We start from the raw sequence: 14,749 nt of genomic DNA, 5'->3' as shown, positions 1-14,749 counted from the left end.
CACCCCGGCTGCTCGGCCCACCCTCCCCCTCCTCTCCCAGCCCTGGCAGGGCCTCTCCCACCCCAGCCAGCATGGCCAGTGTCCGAGCCAGCAGCCCACAGTCGCTCCTCTCCGGGTCCTACCTCCTCTCTCTGTCCCTCAGCCGTCACCACGGCTGTTTCACAATTTGTAAAAGCACAATTGAACCGTGCCGTCTGGTACTCTGCCCATTGGAGATGGAGAATAAAAGGTTGGGCCCGCTAATCACATGCAAGCGTTGTTTACTGTAGGTGAGTCCCGGAATGCATTGACGCCATTGTTGAGGTGGCGGAGAATCAAAATTTGCCATCAAATCAACGCCTGTCGCGATTTCCGCGTCGGAAGCTATTCTCCGCCCAATTGCCTTTCCCGATTTCGGCGCTGGCCAACGGAGTATCCCACCCATTGTTTTAACACTCACCTGGGCAATACACCTGCTGGCTCAGACACTGGGAAGTGCATCTGTCAATTCCTGGAAAGAAAGAAAAAGTCAGCTGTATTTAAACGGCCTCGGATCTTTGATCTGCAAACCATTCAGTTGTTTCCTCGCTGGTATTGATTTTACAAGGCTGTGATTGACAGCTTCCAAAGAAATGCAGGTTAGGTGGATTGGCCATGCAAAATTGCCCTTAGTGTCCAAAGATGCACAGGTTAGGTGGACTTATGGGGATGAGGCGGGGCAGTGGGCTTGCGCAGGGTGCTCTATCAAGGGGTCACTTTTGTGAGGGGTCTGTGGGGGTCTCCTTATTTAGTGGGGTCTCTGGAGGGTCTCTTTATTTATGGGGTCTCTGTAGGGGGTCTCTTTATTTTGGGAATCTCTGGGGGGTTCCTTTCCGGAGGCCTTGGGGGGGGGTCTACTTAACTTTGGTGTCTCTGGGGGGGGTTTCTTTGTTTCGGGGTCTCTGGTGGGGGAGCCTAGTGCGGACGGGGTGGGCAGGTCTTGCATTGTGTGGCGGAGGGTGGCCTTCAAAGAACTTTTGGGGCAACTCCCTTAAAGAGTTACTCCCCTGACCCACTGTGAGTTCCACCACGTCTGGGTCACGCTTGTTAGGACCGGTAGTAATTCTCTGCCATGTGATTCCCGCCCCAATTGACCAGAGAATCACGTGGGCCAGGAGAATATGATTCCCTGCCCGCTAAGTAGATGCAAGTGGGTCTGAATGACACATTTGCGTCCTCCTGCTAGCGCGGGATGCGAACATCGATCCCGAAACCGGGGGTCGGGGGGGAATGGAGCATCAGAAGCCGATCAGCACCCTTCCTCGGCGACGCTGGATTTTCCACCTCATCGGTAGCTCCGTAACCAGCAGTGCGAGGCGGTGAATTTCACCCTTGACTTCTGGACTATCCTTACCCTTTCCATAATGTGGTTGAAACTTTCAGAGTTATGGTCATTATCCTTAAAATGCTCGCCCACTGACACTTCAATCACTTGTCTGGCTCCATTTCCTGGGATTAGGTCTAGCACCGCCCATCCCAAGTAGGACAATTTATGTACTGACACAAAAGGTTCTCCTAGATGCCTTTAAAAATTCAACCCCATCTAATCCTTTCACACTAAGTCTATTCCAGGAAATATTGGTGAAGTTGAAATCCCCTATGGCTATATCGCTATTCCTCTCACAACTCTCTGTGATTTGCCTACGTATCTGCTGCTCTATCTCCCTATGACTGTTGGGAGGCCTGTAATATAACCCCAGCAAACTGATCGCCCCTTTCTCATTTCTAAGCTACACCCATATGACAACATTTGAAGAGCCTTCGAAAGCATCCTCCCTCATTGCTGTAGTGATCATATCAATAATGCAATGCCCCCTCCTTTCTTACACCCCCCCCCATCTTGTCTGAAACTTACATACCCTGATGCCTCTGTCACTCTCTTCCGCAATAAGGGCTGACCTCCGAACCCTTGGCCCGTTTCTCCAGTCATCTCTCCCACCCCGTGGCACCCACCCACCTTCCGGCTGTGGACATATCCCCGAAGTTGTGTCCCATCCTCTGGGCATTCAGCTGTTGACTGTCGCATGTGTGGTGTTGACTCCTGCAGAGTTCAAGCACAGTGTCCATGCATCAGGGTATGATTGGGATGCTAGGCAATGACTCCCACATGCTACATGGCCCGCCCACCCACGGAAATCCACTCGGGATGTGTGAAGTGCTCACGTAACCATGATTGCCAATTCCCCATTGGCAATAGCCTTCAGCCATGCGGCCAGAGGCCTCCGCAGTTGTTTGGGGTTATGGGACAAAAGTTGCCCCAGAAATACGTACACACGATACAGATGTTGGCGTGGTGATGCCACAAGTGAGTGCCTCCCAGTTGCCCACCCAGCGCACTCCCCCGCCCTCCCATGGCAGCCCACACCTGCAGAGGGTTCCCCTCAGCCAAGGTCCCCTACCCTCCAACGAGCACTGGGGTGGCAAGGCCAGCACCCCAGGCTCTTTGTCTGTGAACAAAGGTGGCTCCTCCCCTCCTCGACTCCCCGCATAAGCCGTTCCGCCAGGTGCACGTTTTTCAAAAGGAGTACTATTTGGCACTCGCATGAGCACTTGCTGGGGAGGCCGTTGAATGACAGAAGGTCGTTGGATGCGGGGTGGCTCTCATTAATTACATGGAAATGGGGCTTAAGTGATGATAATTGCTTTCTCGCCACGCTACGGCAGGATCCTGATTTTGCCTACGGAAGTGGGCCGCTTGCATCGCAAACTATTTGGCGCTTGGCACGTTTCTCGTTTTTCACCTCTCCCGCTATTGACTGCCCTAATTTTGTTTGAGTGACAGTGCAACGAGGCCGGAGAATCATGCCCCCCGCTGTGCACTGATGTTCCTGGCGGAATTTCTAACGTACGTTCTTGTGTCAGGTTTTACGCAGAAATTCAAAGTTATACATTCTTCCCTCTAGACTGGGTTTTAATTTAAACTATTGCTGAACTCTCATTCAAGATCAATTGCCCAAGTGAGGCAAATTGTTGCACATTGCAGATAGCAGAGACATTCCTTAGAGGATTCCCCCTCGCCCCAGGGAGAAGGAAGTTAAAAAGTTGGAAGTTGTTTCACTCAACAGCAGAGGCAGATGCACCTAAATCCCAGGAAAATGTCTGCAGAGTTACTCAAGCAGCCACATGGATGGAACATGCCACAGTTTAATGAACATGATCGTCGTCATTTACACTTCAACAAGGAGGCAGTCGTGGAGTTTTACCCTTTCCTGACTCTGCAGTCGAGTTTTTTCAACACAACATAGGGAGAATCCCTTTGTAAAATACCGATGTTATATTCCCACCAAATGGCTTCACGGTAGCACGGTAGAATTGTGGATAGCACAATTGCTTCACAGCTTCAGGGTCCCAAATTCGATTCCGGCTTGGGTCACTGTCTGTGTGGAGTCTGCACATCCTCCCCATGTGTGCGTGGGTTTCCTCCGGGTGCTCCGGTTTCCTCCCACAGTCCAAAGATGTGCAGGTTAGGTGGATTGGCCATACTAAATTGCCCTTAGTGTCCAAAATTGCCCTTAGTGTTGGATGGGGTTACTGGGTTATGGGGATAGGGTGGAGGTGTTGACCTTGGGTAGCGTGCACTTTCCAAGAGCCGGTGCAGACTTGATGGGACGAATGGCCTCTTCTGCACTGTAAATACTATGATAGAGGAAGCTGTCTCAGACACAAAAATATTGTTCACTGCAGCAGCTTAGTAAGCTGGTGTGACACATGCTCCCTTATCTGCAAACATTGCACATTCTTTATGACTGTTTGCTTTTGTAATCAATTCCGAAGTTTCGTACAGTTAGAAAGTAGCACAAAAGCTAAAACCTTAGGTTCTTTCTTGCAAAGATGCGTACTTCAAAGTGTTGCTTCACACCCCAGATAGCTGACAGTCTGACCTGTAGTAACCTCTTCTTACTTAATTCACTGGCACTAATGCAAGGCAAATGTTAAAGCTCCCATAACTTGCAGCTTACTGCCTGCATTAATTCCTACAAATTCATTTAAATCTTTGAAAAATACTCCTGTTTTTAAATGACCTTAGCCTCAAGCGTTATTTGCAATAACATATTTACCAATGACCTTGGTAAAATGTAGCCCTTATCGGCTTGGTACTGCAGCATTTCAACACTCTAGTGATATTGATTAATGTCACTGTTGCCATTTTGTTGAAATTAGGTCAGAGGTAATGGGCGGGATTCTCCATCGACTGACGCCAAAATCGTGAAACGGGATTGGGCGGAGGATTGGTTCCGGCGCTGGAATCGCGGCGGGCAAAGGTTTCACGCCAAATCGCAATTCACCATCTTCACGACAGCCGCTTCAATGCGTCCCAAAACACACATACAGTATACACCCTTGGCATATCATTAGTGGGCCCGACCCAGTTTTCTCCGAGGCCTTCGCGATTCTCTGCCTCCGATGGGCCGAATTCCCAATGGTGAGGGTTCACTTGTGCTTATAAAAACCGTGAAACCAGCGTCATGGCCGATGAGGGATATAGAGGAGGTAGGACAGGGAAAAGTTGCTGGGCCGAACATTGGCTTGGCTGGCTGGGAAGGAGCGGGGAAAGGGGCGTGCCAGGGGGCAGGGTGACGGGGAACAGGCCGTGGGGCTGGGGTGACCGCCATGGGACTGCGGCGTGTTGCTCTATTTATTTATCTCGGTGAACCACAAGCCTTTCCCTTATATCGATCAAATGACCACACAACCAGTTAGTTAGTTCAAAAGATGGTTTATTTACATACACAAGAGTTATCTCAACATGCAAATACAATATCTACTACAAGCAGGAGGGTGCCAGTGTTCAGGTAGGTGGTTTGAAGTGTGTCTATTTCAATGCCAGGAGTATACGAAATAAGGTAGGGGAACTGGCAGCATGGGACTTCGATGTTGTGGCCATTTCAGAAACATGGATAGAGCAGGGACAGGAATGGTTGTTGCAGGTTCCGGGGTTTAGGTGTTTTAGTAAGCTCAGAGAAGGGGGCAAAAGAGGGGGAGGTGTGGCGCTGCTAGTCAAGGACAGTATTACGGTGGCGGAAAGGATGCTAGATGGGGACTCTTCTTCCGAGGTAGTATGGGCTGAGGTTAGAAACAGGAAAGGAGAGGTCACCCTGTTGGGAGTTTTCTATAGGCCACCTAATAGTTCTAGGGATGGAGAGGAAAGGATGGCGAAGATGATTCTGGAAAAGAGCGAAAGTAACGGTAGTTGTTATGGGAGACTTTAACTTTCCAAATATTGACTGGAAAAGATATAGTTCGAGTACATTAGATGGGTCGTTCTTTGTACAATGTGTGCTGTGCAGGAGGGTTCCCTGACACAATATGTTGACAGGCCAACAAGAGGCGAGGCCACATTGGATTTGGTTTTGGGTAATGAACCAGGCCAGGTGTTAGATCTGGAGGTAGGTGAGCACTTTGGAGACAGTGACCACAATTCGGTGTCCTTTACGTTAGTGATGGAAAGGGATAAGTATACCCCGCAGGGCAAGAGTTATAGCTGGGGGAAGGGCAATTATAATACCATTAGACATGACTTAGGATGTGTAGGTTGGAGAAGTAGGCTGCAAGGGTTGGGCACACTGGATATGTGGAGTTTGTTCAAGGAACAGCTATTGCGTGTTCTTGATAAGTATGTACCAGTCAGGCAGGGAGGAAGGGGTAGAGCGAGGGAACCGTGGTTTACCAAAGAAGTGGAATCTCTTGTTAAGAGGAAGAAGGAGGCCTATGTGAAGATGAGGCGTGAAGTTTCAGTTGGGGCGCTTGATAGTTACGAGGAAGCGAGGAAGGATCGAAAGAGAGAGCTAAGACGAGCAAGGAGGGGACATGAGAAGTCTTTGGCAGGTAGGATCAAGGATAACCCGAAAGCTTTCTATAGGTATGTCAGGAATAAAAGAATGACTAGGGTAAGAGTAGGGCCAGTCAAGGACAGTGGTGGGAAGTTGTGTGTGGAGGCTGAGGAGATAAGCGAGATACTAAATGAATACTTTTTGACAGTATTCACTCAGGAAAAAGATAATGTTGTGGAGGAGAATGCTGAGACCCAGGCTATTAGAATAGATGGCATTGGGGTGCGCAGGGAAGAAGTGTTGGCAATTCTGGACAAGGTGAAAATAGATAAGCCTGATGGGATTTATCCAAGGATTCTCTGGGAAGCCAGGGAAGAGATTGCTGAGCCTTTGGCTTTGATTTTTATGTCATCATTGGCTACAGGAATAGTGCCAGAGGACTGGAGGATAGCAAATGTGGTCCCTTTGTTCAAGAAGGGGAGTAGAGATAACCCTGGTAACTATAGGCCGGTGAGCCTCACGTCTGTTGTGGGTAAAGTCTTGGAGAGGATTATAAGAGATACGATTTATAATCATCTAGATAGCAATAATATGATTAAGGATAGCCAGCATGGTTTTGTGAAGGGTAGGTCATGCCTCACAAACCTTATCGAGTTCTTTGAGAAGGTGACTGAACAGGTAGACGAGGGTAGAGCAGTTGATGTGGTGTATATGGATTTCAGTAAAGCGTTTGATAAGGTTCCCCACGGTCGGCTATTGCAGAAAATACGGAGGCTGGGGATTGAGGGTGATTTAGAGATGTGGATCAGAAATTGGCTAGTTGAAAGAAGACAGAGGGTGGTGGTTGATGGTAACTGTTCAGAATGGAGTTCAGTTATGAGTGGCGTACCACAAGGATCTGTTCTGGGGCCGTTGCTGTTTGTCATTTTTATAAATGACCTAGAGGAGGGCACAGAAGGTTGGGTGAGTAAATTTGCAGATGACACTAAAGTCAGTGGAGTTGTAGACAGTGTGGAAGGATGTTGCAGGTTACAGAGGGACATAGATAAGCTGCAGAGCTGGGCTGAGAGGTGGCAAATGGAGTTTAATGTAGAGAAGTGTGAGGTGATTCATTTGGAAAGAATAACAGGAATGTGGAATATTTGGCTAATGGTAAAATTCTTGGTAGTGTGGATGAGCAGAGGGATCTCGGTGTCCATGTACATAGATCCCTGAAAGTTGCCACCCAGGTTGATAGGGTTGTGAAGAAGGCCTATGGTGTGTTGGCCTTTATTGGTAGAGGGATTGAGTTCCGGAGCCATGAGGTCATGTTGCAGCTGTACAAAACTCTGGTACGGCCGCATTTGGAGTATTGCGTACAGTTCTGGTCGCCTCATTATAGGAAGGACGTGGAAGCTTTGGAACGGGTGCAGAGGAGATTTACCAGGATGTTGCCTGGTATGGAGGGAAAATCTTATGAGGAAAGGCTGATGGACTTGAGGTTGTTTTCGTTAGAGAGAAGAAGGTTAAGAGGTGACTTAATAGAGGCATTCAAAATGATCAGAGGGTTAGATAGGGTGGACAGTGAGAGCCTTGTCCCGCGGGTGGAGGTGGCTAGCACGAGGGGACATAGCCTTAAATTGAGGGGTAATAGATATAGGACAGAGGTCAGAGATAGGTTTTTTACGCAAAGAGTGGTGAGGCCGTGGAATGCCCTACCTGCAACAGTAGTGAACTCGCCAACATTGAGGTCATTTAAAAGTTTATTGGATAAGCATATGGATGATAATGGCATAGTGTAGGTTAGATGGCCTTTAGTTTTTGACTTCCCATGTCGGTGCAACATCATGGGCCGAAGGGCCTGTACTGCGCTGTATCGTTCTATGTTCTATTGTTGAATTCCAAAGAAGGTGGCTCGGACTGTATATATCGGGGAGCGGGAGGCTTTTGCTCGCCATTTGCCGAGTCGGAGTGTCTGAATTACACTGTAGATTATTGCAATTACTATAAAGGGCCTCTACGATGTATGAAAGGGGATTTCATTTGGCAATATTTTCGCACCAGGTGGGGGTTTCGATGTCTGTCTTTATGTGTGGTGTAGTGTCCGGGCTGGTGGTGATCTGTTGTGTGGTAGTGTTCGGGGCTGGTGTAGTGTTGCAAGCACAGTTGCAGAAGTCCAGCGATGATCCAAACGCATGTCAGCAGTCCTTGCTTCATTCTGTGTTGTCTGTTTTCCGGGTAATCATGTTTTATTAGTCTTTCTCTTCTTACTCCAATTACCTGTTATGATTGTCACCATGTGTGACTCCCTCATTTTTTTTTTTGAAATACCACTTTGGAGAGACAATAAATGCAAATTTTTAAAGTACAGAGACTCTCGCAGTTTGTGGTCGATGCGGGGAGTGGGCGGGCAATTTATTCGACCAGTCTTTTCTTTACTTGCAACCAGTGGTGGTTGAGGCTCATCTTAACCAGCCGAATTTCAGGACGGCCTGTTTTATAGAGTTTCGTCCAATGGCTCACAGGTACTTTGCATGTAGCAGCGTGTATAGCAGCAGTGAGCAGCAACCAATTGGGTCATGTATGTAAATAGTATGTGGGGAACCACCAGGGGGTCGCGGGAGGTAAAGGAAAGAAGAGGCGAGCGTTCGGAATATGGCAAAATACATTCTTTATACCACAACCAAAAAGAGAGTAGAGAAGGTGAAACTGAGGCCTGCCAAATGCAATGCAGAGTGTCGCAAACCATTCCAGAGTGTATGAAGTGAAGGAAATATGAGGTGCATGTGGGCCGCTGCGGGAGAAGAATGGGTGGAATCCCAAGGTAGGGTGGGGGTTAGTTCCGTTACTCCACTACCCGAGCTTAACTGACCGGATGAATTTGGGGTCCTCAGGTAGGGCGGGGATCAGTGCCGTAATTCCCTACCTGGGTGACCTGGATGAACGGGAAGAGTTTGTAGTCGTGTGGAAACCTGTCATAAAGACTGCGAGAACAGTGATCTGTTTCCCAACAAATGTGTGCCTTTAACTGACATTGGGCATCTTACCCTTGAATCAGAAGAATAGTTTTGGGTTGGGCGACATTAATGAAAACCATGTAGTAGAAGAAGAAGGAGGAAAAAGGCCGGCAGGCTCCATCTGAACTTTGGACACCTTAATACTTAGGCGATGTCTCTTTCTCATGGTCTGGACACCTCAGGGTTCTGTACCAAACAGTGTTGTAAAACGTTACCAAAATGAGACTCAATATCTGAATCATTACCATCTCCTGGTTGCCAGACTCATGTCTGCCGTTTCTGTGCCTTGGCCGTGTGGACCATCGGGTGGTCCGAATCGTCATGCCTTACCAGTCTGCACGAGTTGTCACGGTGCCAAAGAGGGGCTTGTTTTTTGTGAGGCGTAGGGGCGGTGGGAGTGGAGGGCAAGTTACAGTGGTCAGGCGGTGAATGTGGCGGTGGCTGGGGGAGGGAATATAGGGGATCAAAGATATCTAAGTTGTGGTTCCGGGGGCTGGGGTGACTGGTGGCAGAGAGATCGCACTAGTGTTCAGGGATAGTAATCAAATCCGGGAGGCTCTCGCTGTCGTCGGAGTCAAGTTCAAGGTGAAAGTCTGTACCTGTGGGCGGAGACAAGTTCAGGTCTGTGGGCGGAGACAAGAGATAAATGCCGGTATGGCTGGGGGAGATTTGGCATAGGGATCGGACTAAGATGTCGATTGGCGGGGCGTAATCATCTCCTGTTGCCAGAGAGATATGTTGGGAGTGGCTACATTGGGATCCGTAGACTTTGAGTTGGTTGATGTGGAACCAACCAGTTTTACCGTTGGGATACATTATTTTGTACACAGAGGGGCTCACTTTGTCTGAAATGGAGTAGGGTGCTGCAAATTTGGGGGAGAGGAAAGAACTGGGGGTGTCAATTGAAACCCTTACTTGCTGACTGACTGTGTACTCTACAGGGTGGACGGTTTTGTCAAAGCAGGCTTTACTCTGTTTCTTTCCAGCGCCTAATTGGAGAGCTGCAGCGAGTTGTGTCACTTTAATGTTATCTGTAACCTGTTGGACTGCTTTTTCGGGGTGAGGGCGGTTAGTGTCGGGCTTGCCAGATCGAGGCCTAATAAATATTTAATACCCTTCATGGGCTGTCCGGTCATGAGAGTGTGGGGGGTGAAACCTGTGGAACTGGAAACGGTGTTCCGAATAAACATGAGAGCAAATGGGAGGACCTTGTCCCACGTGGTATTGTTCTGTTGCACCATCTTCCTAAAGGTCGCTTTTAGAGTTCGATTCATTCTCTCGACAATGCCACTGGATTGGGGGTGATACGCCAAAAGGAATTTCTGCCTGATTCCAAAACTTGTTAAAACATTTTGCATGACTGCCGGTGAAGTGGGAACCTTGGTCTGACTCAATGCTGCGGGGGAGACCCCAGCGTGTGAATATCTGTTGGGTCAAAATCTTAGCGGTGGCCTTTGCTGCGTTTGTCCGTGAGGGAAATGCTTCTACCCATTTAGTAAAGGTGTCGATTACAACCAGCACATACTTCAAACCATTTCTGCAAGGGGGAAGGGAGACAACGTAATCGATTTGCAAATTTGTCCAAGGGCCATTCACAGGTCGGGTGTGACGTAATTGTCCTTTCTTTGTGTAACATTCAGGATTGTTCTGAGCACAGATAAGGAAATTCTCGACATAATGTGTCACATCAGATTTTAAATCGGGCCATCAACACAATGACCATAAATGGGCAATTTAACGATGGACTTGATCTGTTTTTGCTCAATTTCACTCTTCCCGTGGGTGATGATGGTGCCTAAATAAACAACATTTTCCTTTAAAATCTGGGCTCGGTTGATTACAGTAGGCCTAGTAATTCAGATAAGAGCTCTACGTGTTCCTCTTTTGTGTCCATTTGCAAGAGCAGATTGTCTACATATTGCATTAGGCGTTAGGGTCGGGAAAATTTCGAAAGTCTATTGGCCAATTGTCGGTGGAAAGTGGAGGGGGAGTTAGGGAATCCTTGTGGGAGGCATGTCCACGTGTACTGCTGCCCTTGAAACGTAAATGTGAATTTATACTGGCAGGCCCTGTCTAACGGGATGAACCAAAAGCCATTGCTGATGTCCAGCACTGTGAAATACTTTGCCTGTACTTTGTTTGAGCATGGTCTCGGGCAACAGTGGGGGCTGCTAAAGGGGTTACTTTATTAAGTTCTTGGTAGTTGATCGTTAGTCGCCATGAACCATTGGGCTTTTTTACGGGCCAAATTGGGGCATTATTTGTGGAAGCTACGGGTCGAATAACTCCTTGGTCTAACAAACTGTTAATAACCTTCAAAATCTCGCCCTCGGCTTGCTGTGGAAAACCGTATTGCTTTTGCGGCTTTGGATCGGGACCTGAAATCTTCACTGTACCTGGGATCTTCCCACAGTCGTGTTTGTGTTGTGCGAACAAGGCTTTGTGATTTATGAGGACCTCTCTAATCGTCTGGTCTGCACTAATTGTTTGCGGATTAAACCAATAGTCCCCTACTGAGCAAATCCTGTTTTCAAAGTCCCCTACTGTGAGCGTAGCGGGAGCCCTAGCTGTTTTAGTCATTCGCCAGACACATTTGTTTACTGGGTCAAACAAAGGGTTATTGGAGTTCATAAAGTCAATGCCTAAGATGTGTTCTGCGGTTTGGGGTAAGTCAACTAAAACAACGGGGTGTTTGGGGCTAATGTTCCCTATCTGAATGGGTATGGGAGCTGTGATATATCCTTGCTGTATGTGGCCGGTGAATTCACTCAGGGTGATGGTGTTTGTGGTGGGCCATTTGTCCTGTTGAAACATGGTGGAGGAGTTTAAAGTAGTGCGGGATCCTCCTGTGTCCCAGAGAAAATCAACTGTATGTCCCAGGACTGTGCCTGTAACTACTGGTCTGCCCGATTTGTCCCAGCGTGTGTCACAGAACACCATCAATCTGTGGAGTTAAACGCTAAGTCGTCTGAACGGGTGCTAACATTATGCATGGGCCTAACATTGTTCCCAGGTGGGGGGTTTGGTTGTTGGTATTGTTGTTGGTTCGGTGGGGCTTTGTCAGCAATTGCGAGCGTAATGTCCCATGTGGCCACAATTGTAACAAACTCGTGGTTCCTGTGCTCTGGGGTGCTGTTCCTCTTGTCTACCCTCGTTTATCCATGCTGGGACCTGGCTAGTCCTAACTGGGTGCATTTTTGCTTCTATATTATCCTCATCTGTCTGTCGGTGTAGGGTTTGTTCCCATGCTCTATAAAGTCATTTAAGTACCCAAACCTCATTGGGTGTGTGGTCTGCGGGGTCGTAGTTTACACAAGCCTTTTGACCTTCGTCTGTGGCATGCGAGACTCAGGTGCGGGATCATTTAGTGGGGTCCTCCTCATTTAGGTGTGCACGGTTCAATTGTCTGTGGACTGCCATGAAATGAATCCATAGACAACCAGCAAACAGGATCGGGTGTTCTCCCTTCTTTTGCCTGCAATGATTTAAACCCTTGATTTGATCGCCTTTGTTATACCCGAAGGCATCTCATATGGCCTTTTTTATTTCCTGTAGGGTTCCTTCTGCTACATTTGGGGTTCTGGCAAAGCTGACCTTACGGACTGGCTAAGGCTCATAACTATTAGCTTTACATCCTCCCTCTCATATAGGCCGTACATAACCTTTTGTTGGCGCACCTGCTCAAAGAAGCTGTGCGGGTCTGCGGTGGGCTGGAATGGAATAATTTTTGTGCAAGCGTCTCTTAATTAGGTTATGGATAGTGGGGTGGTGTAAACGATATCAGGCTCCTCCTGATCTGATGACCTGCGTTCTGTGGTAACTGGATTCATGGGGGTCGAATTGTGTGTGGGGGTGTGTGCTGCCTATGCAGTCGGTGCTGCGGGTGCTTTTCTTTTTGGGGCGGGGGGGGATTCGATTTTGATTTCCCGTGTCCTCAACGTATTTTTGGGCGCTTTCGTTTAACTCTTGCCAATCAGGAGCATCTTCCTCATCTAAATCCTGCCTGAAAGTGTACCTGAAGCCAATCTGGACTGAGAGTAGTGACTGTAACCTTTCTATCTGAAATGAAATGTAATTAAAATCGCTTATTGTCACAAGCAGGCTTCAAATGAGGTTACTGTGAAAAGCCCCTAGTCGCCACATTCTGGCGCCTTTTCGGGGAGGCTGGTACGGTTAGGCTGATCTTCTGTCGGCATTTAGTATGGTCAACAGTACTCTGTCTCTGTTCCTTAGTGGAGTTGTGGAGAGCTCTCAAAGCTGCTTTTAAATCGGCACATTTGCTGTTAGCTGGGCGACCTGTTCTGTTTCCTCTCTTACCAGGATTGCGCGCTGTGTATCTTGGTAGGCTTTATCGTACTGGGTCTGGAAGCTACTAAGGTGAACTAGATAAGATTGATGTGCGTGTTTTACAACGGCCATTTCCTTATCCTTAGTGCTAACTGTTCCCGGAGTTGCTCAATTATCTTCTCGCTTTCGTTACTGTTTCCCTCGTTCTTTTCTTCCTTCTCAATTAACTGCCTACGGAGCGTCTTCACGACCTCCTCTGTGGACACTATTGCCATTGGCTTTCTGACTTTCCCTATGTTTTTCTTGTGAACCTTGCTTAGGTTCTCCCACCAAGTCTGTCCTATCGTTCCTGCACCTGACTCATCATTAGCGCAAAAATGTAACCAAAGGGGCCATCCTTTCCCCTTTCAGTATTTCCTTAACTCTTCTTCCCATATGGGGCATTGCTCTGCTCTGTTGGTCGCTGCGACCTCGGGTTCCTGTGGATTCATCACTCATTCCATTGCTTTAGTGGCCATTACTTCTCTTATCTCTTTCTCCACTTTTAATTTGGGACAGGGGAATAAGGCAGCGATTTGAACAGCGGGTACGGCTGAAGCTGTTTTCCGGCTCACAATCCCTCGCTAGTTGTACACAATTAACATAGAACATAGAACAGTACAGCACAGAACAGGCCCTTCGGCCCTCGATGCTGTGCCGAGCAATGATCACCCTACTCAAACCCACGTATCCACCCTATACCCGTAACCCAACAACCCCCCCCTTAACCTTACTTTTTAGGATACTACGGGCAATTTAGCATGGCCAATCCACCTAACCCACACATCTTTGGACTGTGGGAGGAAACCGGAGCACCCGGAGGAAACCCACGCACACACGGGGAGGATGTGCAGACTCCACACAGACAGTGACCCAAGCCGGGAACCGAACCTGGGACCCTGGAGCTGTGAAGCATTTATGCTAACCACCATGCTACCATGCTGCCCCTAACGAGTTTACCTTACTCTTCCTGTTAGGTACGCATACGGGTTAGTACACACTTCCGATATTTGGTTATTTGGTCGATATGGGACTTGCACTTGTGGTTCTTTCTCTTTCTCACAATTGGAACGCGGCACCAAAAACGGTGTGGATCAGTCCGGCGTCGGGCCCCTCAAATGGCACAAATTCTCCAGCCCGGATTCGGCTAGTAGCGGCATGATGCCATTCGCGACAGCGTCACACGCAGCGGACGCGCGTTGTCACAGCACAACCCCCCCCCCGGAGACCCGACAATGTGGACGCCCGCCGTGCAGCCCTGAGGTTCCAGGAGCGCGACAGCGAGGCGCTCTTGGACGCAATAGAGCAGAGGAGGGAGGCCATGTACCCCAGACACGGCCGCAGGGTTGCCCCACGCCTCAGCTGGTGCCTGTGGAGGGAGGTGGCAGAGGCCGTCAGTGCTGTGGCTGTGACACCAAGGACAGGCGCCCAGTGCCACAGGAAGGTGAATGACCTTGTCAGGTCAGCCAGGGTGAATACTCTCCCCCTGCCCCCGATATGCAGCACATCCCCAGGTGCAACCCTAACCCTAACCCTAATGTGCTGTGCACCTCTGCCAATATACGCACAACCGCTGGCGTGCATGTATATCCCTGCCTAACACTGTTGCCCTTTATCCCTGCCACCCACCCGCCCTCC

Source organism: Scyliorhinus canicula, chromosome 10, assembly GCF_902713615.1.
Source record: "Scyliorhinus canicula chromosome 10, sScyCan1.1, whole genome shotgun sequence".
NCBI classification, from domain to species: Eukaryota; Metazoa; Chordata; class Chondrichthyes; order Carcharhiniformes; family Scyliorhinidae; genus Scyliorhinus; species Scyliorhinus canicula.
The sequence above is the reverse complement of the archived record's forward strand: the minus strand, read 5'-3'. Positions refer to the sequence as shown.